Genomic DNA, 23,152 nt, shown 5'->3' with positions numbered 1-23,152 from the left:
CTCCCTGCCATCCAACACCTATTTTCAGATGTATGTATAAAGAAGATGTGCAGGAGTTATGCTATAGATAACCGTTACTGAAGGGCTGAGGTGAGCGACTGTAAAAGGCTATTTCTCCACCCTGGATCAAGACCAGTTCTGCAGAAGCAGTACAGCCTTTCTGGTGTGACTGAAGAGACAGTAACTTATTATTAAATGTATATGTACATACCACACAAATATTAAAGCACCAAAGACTCAGATAAAACTAGCCTTATTTCTAAATTTCCTAGCCTTGATTTTCTTTTAGCCACAGACTTAGTATTATCTCTACTCTGTGTGTGTATACACACACACACACACACACACATATACATCTCAACTAGACAGTTTCTTGTAGTCAAACACATACTTGATTTTAGCAATGCAGCAAGTGTGTCTAAAGCAACCCTGTCAACATAACAAGAAAAGTCAAACATTGTAAAGCAACATAAAATATTTACTGCTAGCAGATATGTTTAACATCTACCCTCACATCTTTCTGGTTGCACTGTATCACAGACTTTGCTCTTAAAATTTGGTTTTACTAAAATATCATGCATCTCTGATATACCTGATGTATCTTGGATATATCTGAAGTCTGATGACGAAATCTAAAAATATCATTGCAATGGCTATAAAAACTTTCCACCTTTGCAAAAAAACACCAAAAGTAACAACATAATGTTTATGAACCATAATCAATGGATGAGATCCATTTGAAACTCGTGTTTTTATGTTAGCAGAACAAGTACTCCCATACAGGAAAGGACATAATTTTTAAAAAATTTGGTCAAAACTGGCAGTGTATAAATAGATTGAGTAGTAATGCTCATCAATCTGTACTACAATACAACGTGAAAAATTTTGCTTGTGCACAAAGATCTTGTCCCAGTTAACTCAAGATGTATAACTAGAAGATGTATATACTTCTTTTTACCCTCTTTGTAAAGGTAGACTTCATGTATCTGATCTTAGACCATAAACAAGGATATCACGATTACTTACATCATGGAACAGTAAGTTAATATGTCTAATTTTACCTGGGGCTTAAAGGGGGAGGGCATTTTGTTCAAAGATACTCCAGTGCCCACAAATAACAGATTTAGATAACATAACACTATTTTTTTGCACTGAATTCAGAATATGAACAACATAAGATTATTACTTTGCTATCCAGATGAAAAGTCCAGTTTTCCATAGGTATGTACTTCAAAAGAGGTGCTAATGTATGAAGAAGGGGCTACCTCCAGTTAGACCTATTTATCTATTTTTACCCTAAGTTCACTTAAAAACAAAACAAAACAAAACAAAACAAAACAAAACAAAAAACCAACAACAATAAAAACACAGAGGGAAGCAAAAAAAAATTTTAAGTCATCACTTTAAGGTATGCAGTGAATTTATTTCTTTTTCTAACACACAATAGCCTAATACACAGATATTGCTGGTGCTTGCTACTCTATGTTTTACGATTTTGCTCTGAGTCTATAATTGCTTTGAAATAAAACAGAAAGAAAATTCTATTACAAAATAAAACCCATAGTGTCGCTCTAAAAACTCAATGAAGATATGGGAGCCAATTCAACAAATTGAAAAGTGACGGGATTATCTTCATCTGTTTGTCCTGATTTGAGGATAACTATTGTACAGTTTCCATGCAGGAATCTTAGAGACAAAAAAATAATATTTATATTCTTCTACCAGTACTGTGATTAGACATTCAAATATTTTCTGTTACCTTACTGGGGAAAATTAAACTGTCAGATTTGTGGTTCTGCTTGCCACCTCCTTCCACTCTGGCTTTCAAATATGAGTTACAATTAATTTCTCTAATATTATTTTTCATTTACAAGTAAGTTTTGAAATGTATCTAAGGTTTTTCTATATACTATATTAAAGAGACCTTACTTACTTCAGAAGGCTAGCGTTCTTTTTACTAAAAGGGCCAATGATCTTAAACATCAGTTCTACTACTCCATTCTTTCCCAAGGACACTGCATTAACAGCTGGAAGAGTTAAAAACAATCCATTTTAAGATAGTAAGAAAGGCAAAAGAAAAAAATATACTCAAACTAAACTAAAATCCATGCAAGTTCTTTTTGAAGTACAAAAAATGACAGACGTTTGTGCTTTGAGACATACAATGACAAGCAAATAGTACTCTGTGCATAATTAGTGTGATAATCCAATCCTGATAAAATTTGAAAGAGAAGAAAAACTTTATTACTTTACAAATAAAATCATATACTACTTCCAATGCATGCTTCTGCTCTCTTTTCTTCCAAAAAAATTTCTTCCAAAAAAAATATCTCAGTTTGTCAAGACAGCAGAGTTTCTAAAATGTCAAATCTGACAAGTTTTATGACTTGCTATTATCCTTCAGTATCAGAATAGACAGCTACGTCCACCAGGATTTGAAAGCCAAGCATTCACTGTAAAATTTAGAAATGCCAACCGATACATGCTTTCCTGAGCTACATGTTAGGCATGTATGTTCTCAGAAGAAAAAAAAAAAAAAAAAAAAAAAAAATCTATTTGAAAGGGAACAAAATAAATTACGTTAAGACCTATATTCTGCTCACTCGATGTATACATGGCTGAAGCCCAATGCCCACTGAAAATACAAACTGCTGAAACAGGCACAGGAATCCCATTCCCAAGCAAGTCTAGCAATATGCACTCCTAATGAAGTAGGAAGAGAGCAACTAAAAACTGACTTCAGCATAATGACTGCTGTGATTAGTGTAGAATTTAGTACTTGAACCCAAGTTGCAATTTCATCATCATGAGCAGCAACATTACACCACTAGAATCTAAGAAAAGTTAGGACTCTATTCTGGTGGCAACTATACGCAATGCTTAACTAGTACTACTTATCGGAATGTAATAAACTGCTACTTTTTCTGTTTATAAGGAGTGGGAAATACAGGAAGATAGAACTGATCTAAGCAGAATCCAAATTAGACACTCCATTCAATTTCCCATTTTCAGGATAAAGCAACTTTTCAGCTAAGCTGTGTAACTATCTGTATTTAACTCTCCCATTTAGAAACATTTTACCTTATTATCAGAAGCACAAGAGAAATAAAGTTTCCACATTTTAAAAGAATTGGGACTTTATGAATTATAGGTGCTCATCTGAACGTCCTGAAAACATAAACTTACAGATCATCCTGTGAATTCTCTTGGAGGAATGTGATTAAGTTTTCATTTTCTCATATTTATTTAAGAGGTTTAATGGCCACTTTGAGTTCAAAGGAAAAACTTAAGAGCATCTAAGCAACAGCAGAGATACAGCAAGAAAAACACTACTTTCCTTAACTTCCTACTGCCTGCCCAGACAATGAATTAGGCTCTTGTGGAAGAGTATTAGCCCAATAGTAGGGCACTTCAACACAATGAATAAGGGAAAGGTTAAATAATTAAAATATGTCCTGTGTGAACCAAGTTTTACATTAGTGATCTACAATGAAATAAAATAGTAAAATTTAAAAAAAGTGAGCATGTATAATAAAAATAATAATTATTTAATTTGAAGTGCTTTCGCAAGCATAATGTTAGTATTTCTGGTTTAAATCTTAAAGGATCAGCATTAATGAAAATTAGATGACTCAAAGTTTCACACATCCAATAGCACTGGTTAAAACCCCCAACTGTGTGTGTATATATATACACACACAGACTGAACAAAAATCGAAGACACACAAGATGTACAAGCACGCTTCACAGCTTTTATTAGAATTCAAGCAATTTGAATTCTCAGATAAAAATAATTATTTTAAACATCTAACATTGAACAAGCATGTAGATCGGATGTTTCAACTGTATCTAGGTAAATACTTTTGTATCACATGGGAGAAAAAATAACTATCAGCAGTACTTACAGTTGGTTGAGTAAACTCTTAATACTTGAAGACATGACAATATTAGCCTGTGGTTTTGCAAATTCTGCTTCACTAAATTCAATGATATGTTTAGGGCACCATTAATTCTTGCTTTCATGCCAATCTTTTTGTCTGACATCAAAGAAATACAAGATTATTCACACTAATTTTGAAGTTGTTATCAAAAAAAAAGTTACACGAACTGTGAATTTCTTCTGCTGTCAACTCTGCTTACCTATTTTTCATCATTCTTTCCTCCCCTCTATTTTACTCATCTTTGTGTTCTTCTTTACCAATTCTGAATACATGCATGCTTACACAATAATAGAAAGAAATTTTTTTTGAAGTTACAATCATAAAACTACAAAGTATTAAGCCATATTATGTACGTATATCATTATCACCTTTTGGACCAATTTTTGCAAGAAGAGTATGAAGAAGCACCATTAATTCTCCAGTTGGTGGAGAGTCTTTGCTGGCAGTCAAAAGCAACTGCAATAAGATCTGTGTCCCTCCTTTAGTGACTAAGACGCCTGCCCTCCGACCGCCACCGAGGAATTAAAACTCAACTGATATCTCCGAAGCCAAAGAACAATTAAGAACCTAAGCTACAGTTATCCTAAGGAAAGTCTTTAGAATAGAAATATTTTCCTCATATGTGACTGCACTATGCAAGAACATGCTGGCCTTATACTTACAGCAACGTAAATTATTTGTGTATGGTTATTTGAAAGGTGGCTTCAGTCTTTGTGTTCCTTTCATTCTGCATACAAATCACTGTTAGCAAACATCTGAAACAACCCCAAAAAATTACTAAACAAACACAACCCTGCCTCCCAAAGGAAAAAACACAACTTCTGCAGAAGAATACAGGAATATAATCACAAATTGCAAACTGCTCCTTAATGAAAACTATCCAACTGACACAATCTCAATGAGGATATTCAATATATTTCAAATACTTGGAGGATCTTTTGTATTCTGCAATGTGAAACAGAGGGATTTCTTTACTTAATGTAGAAATCTAATACAGTGGTTTAAATACATACAAGCTCAGAGAAACTGCCACCACTAAATCAAACAGAATTTAAGATGTAACCACCCAGCTAATCATCTACTATGCAGCCTGAATTAACCAAAAAAAAAAACAATTAAAATTTAGTTTGTAATATGGCATATTAATTAGAACTGATAGTTGACAAATAACTTCTTACAATATTTAAAAATAAGGGAGAGAAATTCTTAACTAAACCATATCTAGTCATCACAGTCTACACAAGTTTTGGAGACTAGATAGGATAACAACGTATTTGTAGTAATACAAAGCCCAGTGATAAAATGAAAACTTGCTACATACGTATAACCACACAGATCAGAAGGTTTTACCTCTAGGGCTGACAGGATAACTTCTATTCCAGTGGAACCCTTAGAAGTCATCTCCTTCTTGTTTTTTTCTGCCAGTCAGAAAAAGACCATTTTTCTTTTAATATACTAGCTTGTGGGTAAAATGCCCTGTGATCACATACACATTGATCAGAAAATCTACACTACACTGTAAATAATGAAATCTATTTAAAACTGCATATATGTAGATAATACTAACTAAAATAAATCAAAGACTTAAGTGACTTTAAATCTCATTTTTGCTTTCACTTGTTCAACTATCTTGTCCTAGAAAAAAACACTTTAAAGATAAAATCTGTAAGAAAGCTCTCTTCCAGATACTTCTACTTCTCATATATATACACACATGTATACTGTGAATTATTACTTAAATTATAGCTGTTTGACAATACAAAATGCACTCAGTGTAACCAATACTATATCAGACAACATTAAACATGGCCTTAAACAGGTGCTTTAAACAATCAGTGACAAAAAGAGATGGCTAATCAAGTCCACCGAACAGAAACAAAAATTAAAGAAAAGTCCACCTCGGAAGAAATACGAGAAGGAAGGCTCATCAAAAGAAAAACTACTAAAACCATAAAACTGAGATATTTACCTTGACTCTGAACCAGATGAAGGATCTCTGAGGTAACATATCTGGCATTGTCTGCTTCTCCTAATACAGAATCCAAATTGATCTTCTCCAGCTGTGACAGCAGAGACATAGTCTGAGAACTGGTAGAAACACTACAAGAAAGAATTTTACATTCATTTTTCCACCTCAATCAGAGGAAAAAAAACACTAACAACAGAAATCCCACGTCAGAGTAAGGGGAGTTGCTAATTCACCTTCATACTTTATCTCAACTGGAGAACAGTCTTAATTCTCTTTAATTCTGGCAAATTTACAGATTTTACAAAGCGTGCATTGCAGCAGGTTAACTATATATAACAGCATCTCCAGGAGCACAGTGAACAGGGAAATTAGTTGGAGCAAATAAAATCCAGATGTAGGTACAAATGTTGTTTATGTCAGTTAGAATAATTTATATTTAATACAGTTTATCTTAAGGGCCAGGATACTGGATCAAACCTGCCATTCAAGAAAAAACTGCCTACAAACAGTCCCAAAGACTGTTTGCCTTCCGGGCTTGTGTTTCAAAAGTGAAAGAATATATAATTCGTGAGGTGAGCAAAGCAGCACCCACCATTTGAAGAAAAAGAACAACATTCTGAAGAAAAAATTTTTGAAGGTGTCCAAAGCTGTCATCAGAGTTTGGATTCATTTTTAACATCGGGGTATTTTAGCCTGACATCATAAAATTGCCTTGAAAATGTATTTAATATAAGAAACAAATTTAAACCAGGGACTCGTAGATTACAGAGGAAAAAAAAAAAAAAAAAGTAAATATTTATAGTATTCAAAATAGAATCAGTCTAGAAATTGTTTTATTTGCTTTCCAGTTTTAGAACACAACAATTATTCAGAATAGTGCTGAGATTCACATTTCCACATGAAAGTAATTTTTAGACAATTTTTTAACATTTGAAGTAGAGTCATATAATTAATTACAGGAAATTATAACTTCCAAGGATTAACTACCTTGACTTTACATTTTTGTAACATTAGTATCCTGCAATAATCGACAATAATTCATTTCATACACATACTGTTCTGACTATCTGCAATAAAACTAAAGTCTGTAACATTAGCTTTATAAATATGTCATGTTTGTTTATAACAATGAGGAATTATTATGCCTTGATTTGTATTTTACATATATGAAAAGGTTTCACACTTACAGTTATCTCTACTAAATTAATTAGCTTAGATTTGGACAAGTATGTTAAAATCAAGGATAAAAAAGGTAGCTGACAGAAAAGGCTGTACTGCCGTGAAAGCACATTGATACAACAGCTGCTGGGGAAACTGCTTCTACCACTTCCACTTTTCCACACTGACATCTAAATGAGAAGCATGACCAAAAATCAGTTTCAGATTACAGATGATACTTACAAGCCGTTAACATCAGTAATAAGAAATGGTTATACTATTTATAGAGCATAAATCAAAATAATTTTATATGGTGAAGTAAGTATATCACCTTCTCAGTTATTTGCTAGACTTTGACTTTAAAGGATCTTTGGATCTAAAATAAATCTGTCTTGGTTGATAAAATATTACTTGTTCAAGTAAAGCATAATCCCTCCAATCCTTTCTCATCATCCAAAACCAGGTTGAATAGTATAAAGCCGTTATTATTTGCATAAGATTCGTTTTGTTTAATTCTATGCTCCCATTCATCCTCTGAACTTGAAACACTCCAAAATAAACCCAAGATTTTAATGAAATCTATAACCTCTGTTCGTCTGGTATACAAACGGACAAGCTTCCAAAAGATGTTGCCTTCAACAGCTCACAACCAAAACAAGAGTCCAGCCAACCCACATCTAAACCAATGTGTAGGAGAACTGCTGCTTCAGTGTGCGTGTGTGTACATATATAAAATTTCCACTGTGGTATTTCATTGGTCTCACACAGAAATAAATGTAGTTTGAAAGCTGGAAACAACCCAAGAAAGCAAAGATAATCCTTAGGAACAAACAAACAAACAAACAAGACAATACAAGTTTTCATAAAGACAAACTCATTCACAGGCGCTAAAATTTCAGAGCAAACATGATTTTTGACTGCTGTGACCTGCAAAATTCAAGCAACGCCAGCACATGGAAGTAATTTAACATGTACAACGTTAGCATCTAACAGTTTCTCCATACTTACTAAAATGTTTAAAAGGTTCAGGAATGGTAAGTCATTCTCACTACTGGGTGATATAACAATTTAAATCCTAAGATTTAGAAGTATCACCTCCTCCTGGGGCCAGAATTTCTATCAAGAGCGATGAGTGCTCATTGCAGTGGTTAAAGAGGTATCTTTAGAATGGTTTTAGGTTATTCATCTTGCAAGAAGTCTTCCAACAGAAATGCAGTCAAATAAACTTCATGTCTTCAGCATACCAAATCAACTGTCATTGAAAATAACATCATCTCAGAGTCTATGCTGAAATATAAACTAAAGCCCTGATTTCCTCTTAGCTATGACTGAGTTTTCTTCCTAAAACAAGAATTATTTATTAATATTCTGCACTAATATACATAGTGGTTATAATACTGTGAGAGCTTTCAATGTCTTCCTAGTAAATCAGAAAGGCTATAGGACAAGAAATAGGGCAGCCAGCCTGACTGACTCTGATCCCGTATGTAATATTGCTGTGACAACCCATTTGACCTAAGAACAAAATAGAACCCAATTTGCAGCGCGACTCCTTGTGATATTTGGAATGCAAATACTTACGTTTTAACCAACAAACCATTCAGGATCCAAATCTGGAAGATAGCTCTCCAAAACAGAGGGGCAACATGGAATTCAGTATTTTTAATCCACCAGCTAGGTAAACTAAGGACGTAGTCAGAATGGCACAATAAAAACTGCGTCCTGTCTGAGCTAGATTTCCTCTTAAGCTGCTGACATTGCAGAAGCTCACAGGTGGCCCTGAACACTGTGGCCAGCCTTTCATACAAGGCTTGTCTTCCCACTAAAGAGACATTTTTGACCCCATTCATTCTAAAGCTTCCTCACAAGAGCACTCTGTAGTCACTGCGGGCAACAGAGTTTCTGCTCTCTTTAGCTATAAAAACCAACATGGCTGTAAAGCACCAGAAGAAACTTCCTAAGGCCATATAAGCTATTCTCTTCGGAGTTGGATGAACACCACAGCTGCTCTTCATGACAGACATATGCCCAAACAGTCCTTAACAGCCTGCAAAAATGGTGAGTCAGTAACCAAAGGCAACTTCATTCTCACACCTTGTGTCCCTTCATTCCAAAGATTTTCTCCCTGCAGTTTAATCTCACTATTTGTGGCTCTCCTCACTACAAACGTGACTGTCCTTTATCCCTTGCAGTTGTATACCTCTCTAAGCACAGTGCCTTGCACATCTTTCCATCAAATATTCTTAGCCCTTTTCTGCATTTCACAGGAGTATTTGGAAATCATTTGGTCTTCTAATATTTTTGCAGATCTTTCCAGTTTCAAGTTGTCTGCAACTTTAACAAGAACTCTTTCTTCTCTTTCAGATCATTAGTAGAAGCGCAAAGTATTTTCAGTCATTCCCAAAAAGAGAAGGAAAGAGCACATCCAGAAACAAACCGTGAGCTGTTTCCTTCTGACAGTGATCAACCACCACTGCTCTGGTACCCAGTCAGTGCCCTACTCCAGAGCACTTGGAGAGAGCAATTGCCTTAGCTCCCTGATGGCAATCACATGCAGTGGTTATTTTAGTAAAGCTTTAAACACGTATGTGGTATTCTAATGCCACTTTTCTGATCGTGAGACCTGTTACTCTCTCACATAGGAAAGATCAGATGGATTTTCAAGAACAACTCAAACCACCTTTGGCTGTTCGCAGCCTCACACATTCAGTTAGTTCTTCCAGGATCCTTCTGTGCAAAGAAAAGAAGACGGCTGATCTACAGCTACTTGGTTTCTGCTCCCCGACTCCCACAGACACAACCACTATGTTTGTCATCTCTGTCTTTCACTACTTAACCCAGATCTCATGTGTTCTGAAGACAACCGATAATTATTATACTGGGGTGGATTTAGACTTTTTTTAGCATCCTCAGGTGAAGTTTACCAGGCTTGTTTGATCCCCTACACTGCATGTCTCCATAGGCAGGAAACCCTTTCTCCATCCCATGACCAAAGGCCACAGCTCAAAATGCCCCTCACAACACCATCTTACTTGCAAAAAAGAAGCATGAACAAGCCTGACACCACCTCAGCTGTTGCCAAAGCGCACAGTGTGACTCTAGCTAACCAGACAGCTTTGTGGATTTCCTCTTTCTCTGGTTAGGAAAGCTTTGAGTAGATATAGAGGAAGTAACTGCCCAGACAGTGAGGAACAGAGGACTTCAGGGGTTCATGTTTAAAAGAGAACTCCATCAACATTGGACTGTTGGGTTGGTGTTTCCTCAGATCAATTCTCCCCTTTTCTTTTCCCAGTAGTAAGTTCTTTTACTTTTCTTAAAATTTGCATCGTTGTACTAATAATAGCTTTAGCCTAAAAAGTAATTGTTTAATTACATTTAGCGAAAGCAAAATTCTTCTATTATTTATCACTATAGGTGTACTAGATTTGCCCAAGTACCCTTCAGGTGTAAACTACCTTGACCTCCTTTAAAGATAATCAATAGTTACAAGAGAATAACTGTGTCCACCACAATGCAGACAATCTCACAGGATTATTCGAACCTGGTCGCAGGTCTTACTGAGCAGGAAATATTAGATTCTTGAATTCAAGTAGACAAGCGCTGTTTTGCTTGCAACGTTGACCCACTGTCAGACAGATGATGAACAGTCTGCCAGTGCCAATAATGTCTACATATTACAGTGCACTGAACTGCTGTACAAGTGGAGCCAGCTGCAGAGCTGAACTGTCTTGAACCGCAAGGTCTTAATTTGTTTTGCTCTAAATGTCTCACAAAGCATTTCAGTAAGTGCTAATGTGCAAATGCTTGAGATCAAGGGGGAAAGACAAGAAGATAAGAAAAATCACAAGAACCTCTGCAAAAAAAAGAACAGTGTGAAGGAGCAGGGAGAAAAAGGATAGAAATGCATATATCAGCAATCCAGAGAGTTGTGGTGGAACATTTATGCATACGAAAGTACCAAAATCTCTCTTGAAAATTTTTCTATGTGATGCAAAAAAGCCACTTCCAAACTATTTAAAAACCTTTTATTATTATGCTTATTTTGAATAAAGGGTTGATAAGGTAAAGGCAGAAGGTGCATGAGTCCCAATTTAAACATACTTTTAAAACACATTTAATGCCACTTCCCTGCCAGTGGTAGCAGAGCAGTGGGTAAATTAGCATTAGCTCATCTGCATTTAAAAGACCAACAAGAACAATTTTACAAAAAAAAAAAAAAAAACCAAAAACAAACAAACAAACAAACAACAATAAAAAAAATCCCCCCCCCCCCCAAAAAAAAAAAAAACGGCCTCAAGTTAGAGGGGAACAAAGTGGAGCAGGTGTTGCAGCAACCTTAATAAAACAGTTTGAATCCTAGGATATAATTTTGATTTTAGTTTAAAAGTATGATTTTGATTTAACATGAAGCTACAATAGCTATGAGAATATAAAGTAAGCTAAGGCCCTTAGGATTAAGCCACTAGTATGCTGTGTGCCTTGAACACTGTAACAATCGTTATGGACTCTGAATTAACACAATAGGTACTGGTTATGGATCTTGACTTGAAACAATAGATACCAGAAGAAACTGGTTTGGTTGGGAAGATCGGCCAAGGGAGGGGTGAACGTTAACCAAAGATGGAGTGAGCATGAGCAAGGATGGAGTTCAATCAGCCAACACAGTGATGAAGACTATCAATGACCACCAGAGGTCCCCCGTCCAGTATAACCACGCACGTGTTAGAGACATTTGCATATGATAATAATTTCCAGGAAATAACATGAATATGCTAATGATTGCCCTCCCCCCATTCTATTGAAATCAATCAGTAAAGATGACCAATGATTTCTGTAGAATAGGAATAGAGGTAAGGTGAGGTAACTGAAAGCCAATCATTATTAAGGTCAACTTAAACTTTGTGAATTTTGTTGATCTTATGTAACCATGACTCTGCTGAAAAAGTGTATAAATATGCTGTGCTTTGTACCTGTCGAGAACACGTCTTTGGCGGAGTTATCCCCCGTGTTCCCCAGCGCTGGAATAAAGAAGTGCCTGCTTATCTGCTGTTTGTAGATAAGTTCTTTCGCGATTGCGACCGCTAACAGAGGTTGCACAGAATTCAGCATATATTAACTTGAATTTTAACTAGTAGTCAACGCTCCCTGCTCCACTCTGTTCCCCTCCAACTTGAGGCTGATTTTTTGGGGAGGTGTTGGGTTTTTTTGTTGTTGTTGGTTTTTTGGTTTGGTTTGGGGTTTTTTTTTGTATTTTTTGTTTGGGGTTTTTTGGGGTTTTTTTTTTTGTAAGATTGCTGTTGTTGGTCTTTTAAATGTGGATGAGCTGATGCTAATTTACCCACTGCTCTGCTACCACTGGCAGGGAAGTGGCATTAAATGTGTTTTAAATGTATGTTTAAATTGGGACTCATGCACCTTCTGCCATTACCTTATCAACCTGTTATAGGTAGATTAAGACAAATCACATCCAAATATGGATTAATGAATCTTTATTAAGGTAAGAGAGCAAATGCAGCGCTGGGGTGGCCGAGGAGTCGCAGCTCCGTCCAGGCTCACCAAATTGTTTAAGTTTCAAACCCCCTTTTATCCACACAGTCGCCGGTTTCAACATCTTCGGCACGCCTCCTGGCTTCTTCTACAATCTTATCTTCTTCTTTCTTCTCCTTGCTCCAGCCTCCCGTCGCGCTTGCGCAGTGCTCCCTGGTGGTCATGGGCAGGGGTCTTCAGATGCAGGCTCGTAGTCTTCTTCGCTGTGTTCGCTAGCTGACCCTTACTTCTGCACAAACTCAGTCCTGTGGTCACGTACACCTTGTCCTTCAAGTCTGGGCTAATTTGCAGCTCCTTTGTCTTTATGGCTCAGTGGTTTCAGTTCCTCTCTTATCTCAAGGACAAGGGATACCAGAGATGGACCATTCTGTTCTTTCTCATTCCATTGCAAAAGAGTTACAGCCCTTTCATATGGACCATCTGGTGAGCATCCCAAGGAGGGGGGGCTGTTGGGTTGGTGTTTCCTCAGATCAATTCCCCCCTTTTCTTTTCCCAGTAGTAAAGTCTTTTACTTTTCTTAAAATTTGGATCATTGTACTAATAATAGCTTTAGCCTAAGAAGTAATTGTTTAATTACTTTTAGCGAAAGCAAAATTCTTCTATTATTTATCACAGAGACAGTGGTTGTTCAGCTCTCCAGCAATAGACACTCAGCTGTTACAAGCCACACCACCACTCTCCACTCAAAGCTCACAAACACAAAACCTTACTCGATACCTTTGGGGGCCAGAAAGGGGATAGAGCCTGTGCTAGAAGAGGTGAAAGAACAGGGCATCACAGTGCCAAGCCACTGCCCTTTTAACTCCCCAGTGTGGCCAGTATGAAAATCTAATGGCAAGTGGAGATTGACCATAGACTACCGCTGCTTTAATGCAAATACTGGTCCATTGACAGATACAGTAGCTAATATTGCTGAGTTTATAGCTGCAATCCAGGAACGAGCCCACCTGATTATGGCAATAGTGGATGTTAAAGATGTTTTTTATGGTCCCTCTGCAACCAGAGGACCAAGACCGCTTTGCTTTTACTTGGGAAGGTCAGGAATTCACTTTTACCCGACTCCCACAGGTGTACAAACACTCCTTCACTTTAGCCCATCATGCGTTGGCGCAAGAGTTGGAAATAGTTCAGATAGAGGAGGGGGTTAGTGTTTATCAGTATATGAGTAACACCCTTGTGGGAGGAGATTAAGTGGAGAGGGTTCAGATAGCTCAGAACAATATAATCTCCCATCTGGAGAGCTTGGGGCTGAAAATTCCACCTGAGCAAATACAAGCACCCTCAAGTGAATTAAAGTTTTTGGGGATTTGGTGGAAGAGAAGAATGATATGAATTCCCCCAGATACCCTTTCTTCATTAGATCAGATTAAGATGCCAAAGTCGAAAAAGGATTTCTGGCATGCGCTAGGGTTGCTTGTGTTCTGGAGAAAACATATTCCCAATTTTTCAATTATTGCAAGACCCCTATATGACTTGTCATGAAAAGGGGCCCAGTGGGAATGGACTAAGCCCCATGGAGAGGCATTGCAGTTGCTGGTGTTTGAAGCAGCTGCCTGTCAAGCTCTAGGCCCCATCCATCCCACAGACCCTGTCCATATTGAGTGGGGATTTGTGAAAAGCAGACTATCAATACATGTACGGCAAAAAGGGCCTGAAGGAGCCACTCGACCTATTGGGTTCTATTCTCCCAGTTTTAAGGATGCCGAGAAAAGATATATTGCTTGGGAAAAGGGTTTGTTTGTGGTTAACTTATCCTTGAGAGAAGCTGAGCAAACCATTTAACAACAATCCGTAGTGCTTAGAGGCCCATTTAAAGTAATCAAAGCAGTTCTGGTGGGAACTCCACCCCCCTGACAAGGTAGCCCAGGGAGCCTCTGTGAGGAAATGGTATGCCCAGATAGAACAATTACTGTGACACTTTCACAGTATCAGAGGAAGCCTCAAAAATGTTAACCATTCAAGAGGAGATGGATTCAGATAGATAGTAAAATGATTGAATTCTCTCCCGTAATGCAAGTAGCTCGTCTGTTTTCCAGGCAGTTACAGAATATTTGGTTTACTGACAGTTCTAAACGGGAGGGAATAACCTGGAAGTATCGAGCTGTGGCACTCTGTGTAGATATTGACAAACAAATAATTACTGAAAGGGAAGGTAGTGCTCAAGTAGAGGAACTGATTGCTCTACGGAGTGTCTTCCAATGTAAAGCTCAATCTGTCTCTCCTGTCTATACCTATACTGATTCCTATACTTGTTTAAGGGCTGCACCGAATGGCTTCTGTTTTGCAAACAGAATGGGTGGGAAGTTAGTAGGATTCTTATATGGCAAAGAGAGAAATGGCAAGATATTCTGGCTATTGCCAGACAGGGAAAATTTGCAGTAGGCTGTGTAGCTTCCCACCAGCAGGATGGTATACCCACGAGCCATGGAACAGCAGAGCTGATGAATTAGCTTGTCTGGGTCCTCTGCAAAACACCGAGATAGCGAAAGATTGGGAAGAGTTGCTAGAATAGCTACATGTAAAGAGGAAACGTTCTGGAGTTAAGAATCTGTACTGTGAGACTCAAACCCAAGGCTGGCGAGTTACCCGGGAAGAATGTGACTTGTGTATCAGCTTGTGAGCAATGTCGCACTCACCTAGAAAGAAATCCTTGAGGGATGATCCCTTAAACTTGAGAGAAGGAAAACGGTTGTGGGAGGCCTGGCAGATGGACTATATCGGCCCTTTCCAAAGATCAGAAGGGAAGCAATACGTGTTAGTTGGGGTCGGAATACTGTCAGGACTAGTCCAAGCTGAGACATTTGCTAGGGCAACAGAAGAAAATATGGTAAAATCTCTGAAAGGATGGTTTAGTACTTTCCCCAAATCACAGTCAATTCAGTCAGATAATGGCTCTCACTTTACTGCAAAAATTGTCCACAATTGGGCAACCTAAGAAGGAATTTCATGATTCTACCATACCCCTTATTACCACAGGCAAACGGGATTGTGGAAAGAACAAATGGCTTGTTAAAGTGCTTCCTTAAACTGCTTAAGTCGGGATAGGGTGAGAGGTTGTGGGACATGATAACTAGCATTAACAGCTGTTGGGGATGTCTGAAAATTACAACATTCTGTCCGAAGGCCCCAGCCCTTCCCCCAGCCCCATACAGCTCTGATCATTCTAAAACTCCATTACACTTTCCAGGCCAGCCATTTTTGGTCGAGCTCCCCACTGTAGGAGCTGTACCTCTGGTACTGGAAACCCCAGTGAGTAAGTATGCCTGGAAGGCAAAAGTTGCTCATGGGAAGGAACATAAGATTAATACAAAGTGGATTGTCCCATCTTTCTAACAACAATTTGCTTCCAGTTCCTTAAAAGGAACCGAGTCTGCTTTCTTTTCTCTTTCAGGTAAAAACCCTGAAGCCTACCTGGAAGAACGTATGAATCTGTTGATTATCTGTGTGGCTATGATCATGATTGCTTTGTTAATATTTACAGGATGTGTAATATACCACTGCTGGCGATACTTTGGCTGACCATCATCACCGTGTCTAACATCTGGGGAAGCTTCTGCACTCCTCTCAACTTGTCATGGCAAAATGAATTTGTTGGTTTAGGCCAACATGTAGCCAATACTCTTAATCCTACTAAATGCTGGGTCTGCGGTGGGCCTTTTGGTTTGGACAGCTGGCCATGGACTGCTGTTCCTGTTTCCCCTACATGGCTAGTGAGTAGGTATAGTGAGGTCAAAAATAACATTTATTGGGAACCTGAGCAAAACGAATTACCTTGTCCAATACAATTTCTGACCCAGGGTGAATATTGTTTGGACCACACCTGGCCTAATGGAATCATTGTTGGAAAGAGTAGTTACAACTGGACATTATCCCCATGATTTAACTGCTGGGACCTCTATTGTAGACCTTTTGATTGTAGTAGTAGCTTTAAATGGAATTCAACCCACGCTGAGCTTTCCAGTGGCAGCTGGGTAAAATATCCTCTTAAAGGACCTAGCGGGGAGGGTTGTAAAGCAGCCATGACGGATGAGAAGTTTGATCCCTGACTCCCTTTTTGTATGCGAGAAAACACCATTAGCAAAAATCTCATTAATTGAGTACACCAATGGGCATGGCAACACCAAAATGGAACCCGCACACTGTTCAAAGAATTTGGGTCTAGTAACAACCGAAGTAGGTGGGGATGTAATTGTGTGTGGAAAAATGAAATGGGGGCTTGGAAGTGTGAATACTGACACCAATATGGAGACAGAACAATTGTAGGAGGAACATTTGAACCAGGAAACACATTCTATTATGATCCACTGATAGATTGTGACGACTGGAAGGGTCCCTCTGAAAAGGGTACCAGAGCCTTAAAGGGCCACTATTGGGTGTGTGGCCAACATGCCTACAAAAGGCTACCCACAAATTGGACTGGAGTGTGTTATGTGGGGGTAATCCACCCCTTGTTTTTCCTACTCCTGGAGGATGGATGTGATTGATAAGTATTAAGTTATATGATGATTTTAACCAATTTCAGCAACCCATTCATGCCTCTATGGCAGGTGGAAGTGGCCAAACCTGGAAAGATGAGTGGATCCCTCAACATATCATCCAACTTTATGGGCCTTCCACCTAGAACCCCAACGAGTGGGTTAGTGGTGCTGGAGGACCTATTTATAATCTAAATCACCTTATCCAATGACAAGCTGTCCTGGAGATCATTACTAACAAGACAGCCCGTGCCCTTGATCTCTTGGCAGATCGAGCCACACAAATGTGAACAGCAATTTTCCAACATCATATGGTTCTCGGCTACCTGCTGGCTGAAGATGGGAGTGTTTGTGGTAAATTGAATGATTCTAACTGTTGTTTAAAATTTCCGCAGGAATACGGAATCTGGCCCATGTCCCTGTCCAGACATGGAAAGGCTGGGAAATTGATATGTTTTCCTGGGTCCTCAAAGGTCCATGAGTTAAATGAGTTCTATTCTATTTGCTATGTGTTTTTTTCCATGTTAATGTTTTTACCATATATTATCCCATGTTTTATATAATTGATTCAATGTGTCCTAACTAACATGCAATTTGTACCTATCGTTTCACATCATGGTGTTAGACAAATTTGCGTTGTACACCAATCTACACCATCAGTCATCACTTCTATGAATTCTATAAAACACTCTTTTCTGGCCTCTTCTAGACAACTAGTTTTTCTTAAAAGCCACCATGGGTCCTGAAGCAATCTCTGAGCCACAGGGTGGTGTGAGAGACTGAATTATGAGCTGTTTCTCTTGAGTGGTTTGTCTGAAATATTCTCTGTTTGCAAGGATGGTTGCACAGCGACAGAGATACGGTTGGTGAGAAACATCTCTCCAAGGGCTGCATGATACTTGGGAAGAACATCCTGGCATATGTGCAGGAATGAGGAGGAACCACGAGTTCATGTCATTGTTATGGAAACCGCAGCCCCAAACGGGGACAGGAAGGGCTGTAGAGACAAGCCCCCTGCGATTTTCCACTGAAAAAGCACCACGAGACTTGAACCCCCAGACACCATGGATCCATGATGGTGATTATCCTTGCAACACTATTCCCACTGCTTGCTTCTTGATTTCTGCCTTTTCTTTCCATTCTATCCTCTCGCTACTTTTTTTTTTTTTTTTTTTTTTTTTAATTTGGTAATAAACGCTGTTTCTAGTGTAAGGCATTTGACCTTGTCTATGTCTTAATCTTGTTCTTGGGATCATATCGAAACCTCCACCGACATTGGATTGGGACAGCCAGGCCTGGGCACTAGGAGGGATGGCATACGAGCCAGTGGTGCATGCTCACCATGAACAAGGCCAGCTGAGCTTGCTTTAGGAAGAATGTGGCAACCCAGAAAACTTGTGTGAGCTTCCCCTTCAACTCAGCACTGGTGTGGCTCCACACACACAGGTGTGTGCCTCTGTGCAGCTCCTTGTTTTGTGGGGGTTGGGAGGAGGTGGAGAGTGCTGAGGGGAGGTCTGCAAAGAGGGGGTTTGGGGCCTCAAGCACCTGACCTCTGTGTAGAGGGTGAGGGACATGGGCATCTTTGGCCCAAGGCATGGAGGTTCCAGGCAGTAAAGGATTAGCCTGAGAATGCTTGAGGGGTGGTTTCAGAGGTGATGGAGCTTTTCTTCCAAGTGGAAAACAGCAGGAGAAAGACATAAGAGAACAAAGTACAGCTTGGTAGGTAGAGAATGGAGACAAAGAGAAAGAAATGTCACCCCAAGGGCAGTGCTGTGCTGCAACAAGTCACCCAGAGGGAGCCTGGAACAACCCACAGCTTTGTGTTTCAAGAAACAACCAAGAGGATGGATAGATACTCAGCATTGGTGAGGCCTCACCTTCAATACTGTGTGCAGTTCTGTGCCGCACAGTTTGAGAAGGATGTGAAGGTCCTCGAATGCATCCAGAGGAGGGCAACAAAGATGGTGACAGGGCTGGAAGGAATGTGCTATGAGGAGTGACTGAGGAATTTGGGTTTGTCTAGTTTGGAGAGGAGGAGGCTGAGGAGTGACCTCATTGCTCTCTGCAAAAGCTTCCTGAGGGGGGGACATGGACTGGGAGGTGCTGATCTCTTCTCCCTGGTATCCAGTGATAGGACATGTGGGAATGGTTCAACGCTGTGCCAGGGGAGATTTAGACTGGACATGAGGAAGCATTTGTTTTACCGAGTGGGTGACAGACACTGGAACAGGCTTCCCAGAGAGGTGGTTGATGCCCCAAGGTGGTCAGTGTTTAAGAGGCATTTGGACAATGCCGTTAATACAATGCTGTAACTTGGTCAGCCCTAAACGGGACAGGCAGTTGGACTAGATGATCGTTGCAGGTCCCTCCCAACTGAAATAGCCTCGTCTATTCTGTTCTCTATCAGTGAGGGCAGTGAGATGCTCAGGTGAGAGCGAGGTGGGGAAGAAAGGCTGATGTTGAGAGTCTGCAGGGAAAGAGCTGCAGGTGTGGGACACTGAGGACAGCCTGTGGGAAAGACAACTGAAGGCTCTGGCAAGGCTAAGAGCCCCCAACAGAGCCAAGGTCTTTTCCCCCTTGCCTCTGGCCGTTGCCTCCATAACTAAGGCCTACCTGGACAAACGTTAATGTCAGGGTACCAGGATCTCACGGCCTCCTTAACCCACCCAGGAGACACCCACAGGTGTCATACCGTAGTCCTGCCCTTGTCACTGCACATTCCCACATGACACTGCCCCAAGAAGAGCCCTGGGACAGGATCTCCCTTCCCAGGGGCTGGGGGTCAGGCTTTGTCACTTTGGCTTAAACACCTGAAGGTTTACTAAGCATCAGAACCACCTTAACATTGTGTTTGTTTGCCTCTCATCACTGCCTACAACTTCCTGCTCTAACCAGCCCCTGGGGAGGCTTTGGTGCTGATGGCCCTCACTGGGACCCATTAACACTCCTTGAAACCTTAGGGGTTGCCTCTGATGCTGACTTCTTTGGCTGTTTCTTCAGGTTCCTCTCAGCATCTGAAGCTCATGGTCTCAGCACCACAGACACCATGGGGCTCATTCAAATGCAAACACCCACGTGTCTTCCAATTGTTTTCTTCAGTAATTAAGCCTTGGACAGATAACTGCAGACGTCTCTGGAGAGTATTTAAAGGGGAACATTTGACTGAGCTTTTAAAACAGAAGTATTTTTTAGGTTTAAGTTTATTGTATTACTTTTTCATTCCACAGAAGAAGTGATTGCAGCCTCCTCTGATCTTGATGCAGAGGGTCTCCCAGTGCTGTCAGGATGGGTAGGGCCAGCTCCTGATGAAGGTCAGACACTGCATGGACAGCCTGATTCCTCACCTCCCCAGCCCTGCCACTTCTCTCTTCATCCCCCTGGCACTTGCAGCACTTCTCCTTCCTTCAGTCTTCTCCACCCAGGCCCACAGCTGGACATTACAGCTCCGCTGCACCAGCTCCCACTGGCTTTCCTCAGAGACCTGGCTGCACACGGGCACAGAAGAATTTACCTTCATTGCAAACCAACAGAAGGAAAACGTGCTAAAGTTTAAGCCACAATAACCCACACTCCTCAAGTGATGCTAAGTTGAAGCTGCCTCCAATGAGGTTCACCATCCACGGGAGGTAACCTCATGAGCAATGTCTCAGGCAGATCCAAGGGAAATGAGAGTTCCAAACACAATGAAGGAGGTGGCTGAAGAGAGAATGAGACTGCTGAAAGGCAAGGACAGGCTTCTAAGTCCCTGAAGCTCAGAGCTTCAACCTGGGGTGTTGAGAGGGATCTGAGTGAGCAAGGAATAACAGGAAAGGAAAACTAGAAAGCAGTGGAAACCACATAGGTCCAGCGAGTGTGCTGAGAAGATGGATTTAGAGCTGGACAGGTGGGAAAATTAGGGAGGTTAAAGGCACAGTATCCTGGTCAGAGTCCTAGCAATGGTAGCACTGGAGAAGGAGCATATTTCTTCTGCAATTAATACACTTCTTAGAAATTCCCATGAAGTTATGGTGGACAAACATCACCACTTTATTAAATTTTTAAATCATCTCAGATAATGAGAAGATGATCAGGTGTTTTTTTTTTAAAGTGTCAGGCAGTTCTTCCCGTTTCAGTGGTGTTCATCTGTCTGACCATGAACATCGAGTGTCCCTTGCAGACGCTCCGGTGTACCTGATATATTTCCCTGGGACTGGCTGCTGTTACACAAGGCAGGAGCTAAACAAAGATAAACTAGGAGGAAACGAGCACAAAGAATTTAAACATTTGAAATTTTGTTAAAACATATTCTTTGCTTTCCGTATTTCCTAATTCCTTCTTTGATTCATTTTATTGACAGCTTCTAAATATTTCTATCATACTCACACCTGCAGTATAAAAGAAAGATATTTTTCTGTCTTGCAGAGATCCCAGCACACTAAAACTGTTCCCCACCCAAAAGCATCCAGGCCACTACTCACTCTCTGCACAGAGTCACCCACTAAGGTGGCAGGCCTTCTCACCCGATACGGGGGAGCTGGGTGACAGACATCAGTGAAACACCTTGGGATTGGGTGGCAGATTTTCACTTGTCTCAACACATCTGTACCACAGTGTCTACTTAAAGGGGTCTCTGGATCATCCATGAACAGTCTCTTTTTATTTCCCACAAGGGTAACTGAAGAGTGCCTCCTTTTTAAGTGAATAAAATGTGGAAACGGGTCTCGCCCAACATCAGACACCTCCGTGCAGATGTCCATGTCAAATCAAGTTGTCTAGACTTCCCTTTCTACTCAATGGAGAGTCAGTAGTTGTCTCAACAGAGGTTTCTGGAGAATCTTTTCCTGGTGACCAGGGAATGTTCCAGAAGAGTTCGCATATGTCTGGGGTCATCCTTCCAAGCACCCCCTGGGTACTTCAGCCACACCAGGGCACCTCAGAGAGCAAAAGCTAATGGATGTGGGCAAAGGAACTACTTGAATGAATTTGCTCCATCACCTTCCCAGGGACTGAGATGTGTCTGACCAGCCTGTGGTTCCACGGCTGTTCGTTCTTGCCCTGCATGAAAATCGGTGCACTGCCTGCCTTTTCCCAGTCACCAGAGAACTCCCTGTTTGCCCTGACATTTCAAAAATGACCAGGAGCAGCCTTGCAATAACACCAGCCAGCTCTCCCAGCACCCTTGGGCACATCCCCTCTGGTCCCATGGACCTGTGTGTGCCCAAGTTCTGTAAGTGCTCCCCAGACACATCTTCCTCTGCCATGGGGGCAGCCCTGCTAGCACAGATGTTGGGACCAGGGAGGTCATGGTGGCAGATCTGACAGGGAGAAGAAGATGGGAAAACAAGGATTTCTTCAGCTTTTCCAGGTCTTTGCCACAACACATGCTGCCCCACTGAGCCATGAGACTCTTTTCCTAAGCTGACTCCTTGTTCTGCCAGTGAATTCAGAGAAATCCTTCTGGTTGCTATCCCCATTCCTTGCTAATTCCAGCTCTGGCTGAGCTTTGGCATTCCTGCCTCCACCCCTGTACCCCAAGGCCATCTCTGTATCTGTCTCTTGGACAACCTGTTCTCTCTTCCACCCTTGTACAATGCCTTCTGGTGTTTGATCTCTTCAGCCAGAAAACCCCTGCCCAACCCTACTATGCTCCAGCTAGGCCCTGCTCAACTCCCAGCACATCAGACTGATGTGTTTGTTGGCTTTGGTGTTGTTGTCCACAAAGATCCAAGATCTTTGGCTCCATGGATCTTGGCTCTCCAGGATCCCACCAAGCAGATACTGAACCCTGTGAATGTGCTGTGCTGCAGTGCAAGGCTGTGATTCTGCACATTGTCTTTTTTCGCAGCCATGGCTGCTCTCAGCACTCACATCCTCATCCAGTTCTGCATTGTGCGTGAGTGTCAGAGTCCAGCCCTAGCCAGTCATTGACTGCCTGTGCCAGAAAAGGGAGGGCTGGGGCAGGTGCCAGGGACCTGTCTGGGTGCTGGCTCTGAGGAACCCTCTGTTACAGCCACCCGACCAGCTGCAGCAGGCAGGAGGGCAGGCCACGCTCAGGGACACCCTGCTCAGCCCTATCTCCTCTG

The 23,152-nt window shown here is 40.7% G+C and overlaps 1 pseudogene; it reads right to left on the bottom strand.

The window, feature by feature from the left end:
- Positions 1 to 22,957, bottom strand: part of LOC104365699 — a 45,494-nt pseudogene extending 22,537 nt beyond the window's left edge.
- Between the last annotated feature and the right edge of the window lie 195 nt (positions 22,958 to 23,152).

This window comes from Tyto alba, unplaced genomic scaffold (genome assembly GCF_018691265.1).
Source record: "Tyto alba isolate M040663 unplaced genomic scaffold, T.alba_DEE_v4.0 Super-Scaffold_19, whole genome shotgun sequence".
Lineage (NCBI taxonomy): Eukaryota > Metazoa > Chordata > Aves > Strigiformes > Tytonidae > Tyto > Tyto alba.
The sequence above is the reverse complement of the archived record's forward strand: the minus strand, read 5'-3'. Positions and strand labels throughout refer to the sequence as shown.